The following is an 8,151-nucleotide window of genomic DNA, read 5'->3' on the forward strand; positions in this document are numbered from 1 at the left end:
TTGTTTGTCGATGGTACAAATAATTGTAACTTTTCTTTATTTATATCATTATTAAAGTGATTAGCAATAAAGTGACTAATATTAAAAAAAATATTGTACTATACATTTTTTAAAAATTGATTAAAACAACTGTAAGTTGTTATTCTTTCTCAGCTTAAGCTTATATCATATTTCAAATTGCTAGAAAAGAAATTTAGCCCAAATCAATTTGTTTTTGAAAAATATTATACATAGCAGTAGTGAATAAACTAATTAGTTGCTTTAATGGCAAATGTAGTTTAAAATGATATTAGATGTAGGATCATGAAATGTTTATGCAATATAAAAAAGCAAGTATGGATACTGCACAGGGTAATTATCAATTGCGGGTGTGAGAAAAAAACACAAAATTACAAAAATGGTCATTCGGTTTTTTATCAAATGTCACAAACTCAGTTATCTATGTTGCAGATAACAAATCAATAGTGATGTCCGACGACGCGGATTATGAGGGGGAGATGGTGATGAACAAGGGAATGAAAAGTGGGTTTTTATCTATGTTGCAGGTAACAAATCTTAAGGTAATAAGGCTGGAGGTTAATGGTATTGGTGATTAAGGTTACCTGTAATGGAGATGGTGGTGACCTTTGGAATGTAGATAATGAAACATGGAATTTTTCTGAATTACAGGTGTTTGCTTTCCTCTTGATTTATGCGTCGCTTCTTATTCGTTTTTTTTTTTTTTTTTTTTGCAGTGTTTTCTGGTTTCAATTAAATAAATGGATCAACAAATGATTTTCTTGAGTCTGAGGATGGTTTGGCAATAAAGATAATATGGTGTTGGCTAGAATTAATGAATAAGGGTGGTGTTGAAGTTGTGTTTAATGTAGTTGGACGGTGGAATAAAGGTGACAGTTAAGTTATGATGAAGAAGTGATTTTTCTGTGTTTGGATACCAAGAAGATCCACTAGTATAAAGATAAGCTATGGTCACTCCAAAAAACCATGATCATATGTCTAAAGCCACACCTTTTTTTTTTCATCGGAAGTGTCAAAGAAGCTCATGTCATTCTAGCCAACATACGGTCACTCTAAAATTTAATGGCTGTATCATATAAAAAACTGTGACCGTGGCATAAAAGTGTAGCTATTGGGTACCGTTATTTTTGGCGTAATCAAGCATTATGTCCATTAAATGTAACCATAAACACTTTCTAGACACACAATCGTTTTTTGCTAGTTCCTATTGTTTATCGAAAGGCCACATGGATGTATTGTTAGTGTGGCCTTTGCTACTATTTACTCACAAAAATGAGTGTTTATTGAGTATTTAGTCACATCGATTTAAGAAAACCGTGGTCAAAGTGCTGTTGTAATCATGCATTTTGTCTAATAAATGTGGTTGTAAACTCCTTCTTGACACACTTGCATTTTTTCACGGTGACTATTGTTATTCAACGACCACATAAATACTTTTTCACTATGTCATTTGCTATTATTTAGTCACACAAACGATTATTTTATGAGATTTAGACACATACATTTAAGAAAAGCATGACCGAAAGTGTTTTATAGACATGCGATTGCTTTTTTTAAATATTTTATCCTTTAAATTATAGCTGCATGAATACTTTTAAGAATGACTATTGCCACCATTCAGACATACATATGTTTTTAAGTGTGATTATTATATATTATTTCGACATTGAAAATCATTTAAACAATGACAGTAATTGTCTTACAAACACAAGTATGTTGTCAATGTGACCATTATTCACTTCATGACCCCAATAACTTGTTTTCATTGTGGACAAATATTGTTGTGTGTGACTATTCTTTATATATTACACATACATTATATGTAAATTGTAGTTGTAATTATTGTATAGTCATATAATGTTCTTTTCTTAAATATGATTATTATATTACCTATAGTCACATGAAATTACTACCCTGGTTTTATTTTATTTTATATTTTTTCGTTGTTGTCATACAATTTATTTTCTTCATTGCTATTTTTATCTATTTGGCGACATGAACTATTGTTAACCATGACATTTATTATCGTATTGTTAACCATGACATTTATTATCGTTCAGACACACCAAAACTTTTCAAAATGGCTAATGAACGTAACTTAGACATCTTTAATCATTTAAACTATATCAATAAGTTTACACGTCAATTAATTATATGTGTGACTATTGTTTAACCTTTAGTCACATTAATCTACTTTGCCCGTCACATTTGATATCATTTAGTAAGATAAAGAAAATCCAAGTGACCGTTGTTACGGATGAACAATTTATACCAAATTTCGTTCCCGTATAGATACCGTACCGGAACCGGTACCGAACCATACCGAATTTAAAAATATGGGGCAGTACTCGGTACCCCAAATTCACGAAATTCGGGATTTGGTACCATCAGTACCAGTACTAGTACCGAAAACTAATGGGTTTTCTAGGTTATAAAAACTTTACATGTGGTGGAAAAAAAAAACACTTTAAACCTTAAGTTCACATGCAACCTAGAAAGGATCTATATTTTCTTTATTGATAGCAACTAACTATGAATGTCAAACAACCCTAGGAGAGAGGTCAATTAGAGTTACATACCATTTTAATTACTATTGCAAATAACAAAGATGAATCATTGTTTAAAATCTTGGAAAACTATCACTAAAGGAATGAATGTCTCTAATGGTTTGTACCCAAAACCCTAGTAGCAAGAAGACTTGAGAAGAGGGGAGAGAAGATGATTTTCTACTATTCTCTTAAGATATTATGTGGCCGAAAATATGATGCCAAAGGGCCTTCTTTATAGCTGATAGGAAAACCCTAGAAACCTTAATTTGAAATAAAATAATATTATTTCAAATCCAGATTATTATCTAGTTTCCTAATTATCCATAAGGAATCTTCCAAAAACCCTAAAAACCCTCCTTAACTTTGTTCAAGGGGTTGGAAGGTTCTGGAATACCTTCTTGTCTAACTATTAAACAATTACAACTTCTCGGCTATCGGTTCAAGTTTGTCATGCGTCTCTCGTCTTGCGAGTGCTTCATAACACCAGACCTTGATATGTGCAAGAGAGGGAGCTTTCCCTCTCCACATCTCATGTGGTGTTTTGGAAACCTTCTTTTTTGGAATAAGATTCACGATATGGGCAGATGTTTCTAAGGCATACCCCAGAAATGAATCGAAAGAGAAGCTTGACTCATCATGGAACGAACCATATCTGTAGTGACATAAGAACATGGTTTGGCATGCGGAATTAATGTTTGCACAATTGAACATGGTGATTTGGGTGCTAAAAGATATATTCGATCATAGTAAATGAGTACAAAAAGGGATATAGTCTAGAACTTCATAAATATCTCACTCACTAATCACTATGACTACATCTCTCAAGCACACCTCTACAAGTGGTATGAACCCACCATATATAGAGGTGTTTACATGTCTCTCTCTCACTCTCTAATACTCATTAGTCATAAGGCTAATGCACCACATGCAGGTGGGTCTACAAAAGTCAAACCATCTACAAAGTCATACATGAAGAACTTTGCACCCCAACATTCTCCCCCCTCAAAGTTAGGAATGGATGACCCACTTCAAATCTTCCAAAGTCGAGCAACTACGCGGTTCGAGCCTCAATGGTGACACATATCGAAACGAACTTCAATCTTCAATTCTTCCATGATTCTTCAATTTGGGCTCTAGGATGTGAGACCATACAATCCGAGCATCAACGAATGATCACGAGCTTCTCCAACTCCAAATTGATCACCAAAAGTTGAGCATAAAGCACACCCCAAAAATCTTCAATAAAACCAAACCCATTTCGAATACATCATTTTCGAACTTCCAATTGCATCATCTCGTAGGCTTCAAAACTTCAAGATCACTTCGGTCTTCAAATCCGCGTAATATGAAAAATTCAAGTTCGAATTTCCATATAAACTTCTCCTCCTTTTTATAATCGAAATTTGATTATAAAACCTCCAAGGAAAAAGAACGTGCTGTATTTGGAATTTTTCGTGTCAAAACTCCCCCTTATCATGTGGCATAATCTTTGTGCTTCAATCCGGAAAACCCAAAAAATATTCAATTTTTAGCTTCGTTCACGGATCGGCTTTAACAAAATTTCTCAAAAATAGGTAGAAATTGTCAATTTCAAAATTCTGCAGTGACCCGTTGTGCCCAAAATAGCAAAATATGCAAAACTCTCCCCCTTTTCCAGAGCTGGGTAGAAAGCATCAATTTGCACAAACTGTAGGGGCTTGAAATGCACTCTCTTCAATTTTCAGCAAAAACAGTCCTTTTTCGAATTTGGGTACAAACCGCCAAACATTCAAAACATCTGGGACCATTTTCTAAAATTCTACCCTTTGTGCTCAAATCGAACGAAGAATCACCCAAACATACGAAACTCCAAAAATTTTCGAAGTTGGGTGAAAAGTGTCAAACATTCGAAACTTGAGTTAATTTTCGAAGTGTCAAATATTCGAAGGTTTAGGGGTCGAATTCGAAACTCTTTGCCATTTGTTCAATTTATACGAAATGTTGAAGAAGCATACGAAACTTTGGCCAATTCGTACGAAAGTTTAGGGGCCATTTTCATAACATTTGCACTTTTATTCAGAACACACGAAATTTCAAGGATCATTTTCGAAACTTTTCCTTCTTCTTTGATTCGTACAAATCCAACATTTGTATTTCATACGAAATCCCAAACACCCCTTCGTATAAATCAAAAACACTTTCTTCGTATACAATCCAATACCAGCTAACTAACGAAATTACTCTTCCAAGCTTTCTTTAATACAAGTCTTCTTCCCAAAATTCCATTTTCATAAGAATCTCATTCCAGTGTTGACACAAATTCTTCGTTCTTAACTCAAATTTCGATTGATTTGTCCATTCATCAAACAACTTCAATGAAGATCCAAAAATCCAGTTATCGAGCCTTCGTACATAACATCAAAAACATAACTTTGATTTATCAAGTGCAAATCGACCAGATAACGAAGCACTTTTCCATAACAGTCAAATTGATTTATTTATATGCTTATCTTCTTCCTCCTTCGAAATCGACTTTCAATCCCGACATTTAAAAGAGTCTCGACCACAAGACATTCGAATCAACTATGAATTCCAAATCATACGAAATCAAAATAATTTCTGATTTTGACTTCTAGCTTTGACTATTCGTTCTTCATCATTTATCGACAATCCACAAATATAGATGAGAATGAAGAAATCGACTCAAAATCAAACCAAATAGATTTTGACTCCAACTCAATGATTCAGCAATTTCATTCACGAACAAAAACATCACCGGTCTTCAATAATCGAAACCAATCATAGATTCAAGAATCGACAAAAGAAATTGAGTTCGACTCCAAGTATAACAAAATCAAACTCTTTTTCAGATTCTACAATCGAACTTGACATTAACAACATTAACTTCGAAATCAATTGCAAACAATCATCCATATACCAAGAGGATATGTCAATTTTGAATTTTCTTTCAAATCGTTTCCAAAGGAATTTCTAAATCGACATCATGAATCAATTTCGATTCAAAGAATATGAGTCAACAAAAAGAGATGAACAAGAATATGAACAAGAACATGAATCAATTTTGAATTTCGATTTTGTGAGTATTCATCTTAAATCGAAGCAGAAGATAGAACAAACTGATTAAGAATAATCGAGATGTTTGAACAAAAGAAAAATCAGAGCAATCTTTTCATGAATTGGGCTTTAGATGAACAGTTTTGAAATTTTTATGGGCTCAAATATGACATTATCGGATCAAAGTGACTAATAGGCTTAAAAACCAATGATGAACAGTAACTTGTTATGTGATTGGATTGAATTCGAAATTTGAATAAAAATTTATTAGAAAACAAGATTTTGCTTGATCTATGAAACAAAATAGATTGGATCTACAATTGGGCTTGAAACAAATTCGATCCAACCGAGACAAAATGATCAAAAATTTAACATGCAACGCACGATTTAATGAGATTAAGAGAGATCATAGAGAGAGACTCACCAAAATTGCTCAAATTGCGACAAAAATTGCCAAACCGAGAATCGTTCTTCAAAAATCACCTTGATCTTGAAGACGTGCTCTGATACCAATTGTAGTGACATAAGAACTTGGTTTGGCATGTGGAATTAATGTTTGCACAATTGAACATGGTGATTTGGGTGCTAAAAGATATATTCGATCATAGTAAATGAGTACGAAAAGGGATCTAGTCTACAACTTCATAAATATCTCACTCACTAATCACTATGACTACATCTCTCAAGCACACCTCTACAAGTGGTATGAACCCACTATATATAAAGGTGTTTACATGTCTCTCTCTCACTCTCTAATAATCATTAGTCATAAGGCTAATGCACCACATGCAAGTGGGTCTACAAAAGTCAAACCATCTACAAAGTCATACATGAAGAACTTTGCACCCCAACAATATCCAGTAAGGTTCGATTACGCCTCTTAGCCACACCATTAAGTTGTGGTGTTATGGGAGGATTCAGTTGTGAAATAATTCCACATTCTTTAAGATAGTCATGGAACTCAATATTAACATACTCACCACCTATCTCAGATCTGAGCATCTTTTATCTTCCCGCCAAATTGATTTTCGACCTCGTGCTTAAACTCTTTGAACTTTTCAAAGGTTTCTGATTTATGTTTGATTAAGTAGATACAACCATATCTGCTATAATCATTTGTAAATGTCATGTAGTATCGATTGGAATCTCTTATGGGGATCTGAGTGGGCCACACACAACCGTATGAATTAGGTCCAACAATACTTTTCGTCTTTCACATTTTCAAGTGAAAGGTGACTTTTTCATCTTGCCCAAGAGACAAGATTCACATTCATCATATGTCCTAGGATCAAATGACTCCAAAAATCCATCCTTTTGGAGTTGGGTGATGTGTTTCTTGTTTATGTGCCCAAGATGACAATGACACAAGCATGCTTTGTCCACACAATTGGACGAATCAATAAGAAACACATTATTGCCTAGGTTATCAACATAAGTCACAGTTTCATACACACTATTACAAGGTAAAGCTTCAAACATAAAAACACCATTATTGTAACGACCCAAAAATCCAAGGTACAAATTTCATTTTTAATATAGCTAAAACATTGATACCATTTATTCTAAACAATTCAAATCATCATTAAGTAAAACATTTATCAGAGTTCATCCCAAAATCATTCATTGCGGAAATCATAGGTGTGTGCACTGTGATCAATCCGAGCCCTTCCTTTCCAAACCGATGATACCTGAAACCATAAACAAAACCGGTAAGCATGAATGTTAGTGAGTTTCCTAGAGCATACCATACACACAAACCACATATCACATATATTGTTGCTATAAAAGCTACTTGTATCACATTTCCTGCTAGCTATAAAAGCTAAATATAACACATAAGCCATGCATACAAAAAACCTGTAAGGATGTCATGGGCTCCCCCCAGGGTCTTACATCATTGTGCTATGGGCTACTCCACATGGTCTTAACCTGAGAATGCCATGGGCTACCCCACATGGTCTTATATCTAGTTGCTACGGGCTCCCCCCGGGGTCTTCCATGCAAGTATCACAAAGACAACTAGCATAACACATATCACATCTTTATATATATTAAAAGAGAAACCTGATTACATCATCTTCAACAATCAGGTCCATTGATTGGTTTTCCTTTATAGTTTTCCACACCTGGATCAATTTGATGATGTCATCCTCACAATGTTAATAGGATTTTTTAAATCTTTTCAGAATGTTGATTAAGGAAATAATTATTTTTTCGGATTCCGACATTTATAATTAAAATATTAATTAAGGAAATAATATCTTTAAATCATTGAAAATCATTGACCCTTATAACGTTCAAAACCATCATTTAATCAAATCCTATTAAATATGCATCTAATTCATCTATTTTTGACAATTATTTGAAATTAATATAAAATCACGCCTCTTGTTTTCCAAATATCTCTTGAAAATCATTAATCAACTCTCATTCCTTATTATCTTCACCAATATCCTTTAATTCCAATCTTTGGAAATACTAAATAATAGATAAACATATTGTCTCCAATTTAAAGTAGATTTTAAATGAT

This window comes from Lactuca virosa, chromosome 2 (genome assembly GCF_052849685.1).
Source record: "Lactuca virosa cultivar CGN04683 chromosome 2, Lactuca_virosa_CGN04683_v6, whole genome shotgun sequence".
Classification (NCBI taxonomy): Eukaryota; Viridiplantae; Streptophyta; class Magnoliopsida; order Asterales; family Asteraceae; genus Lactuca; species Lactuca virosa.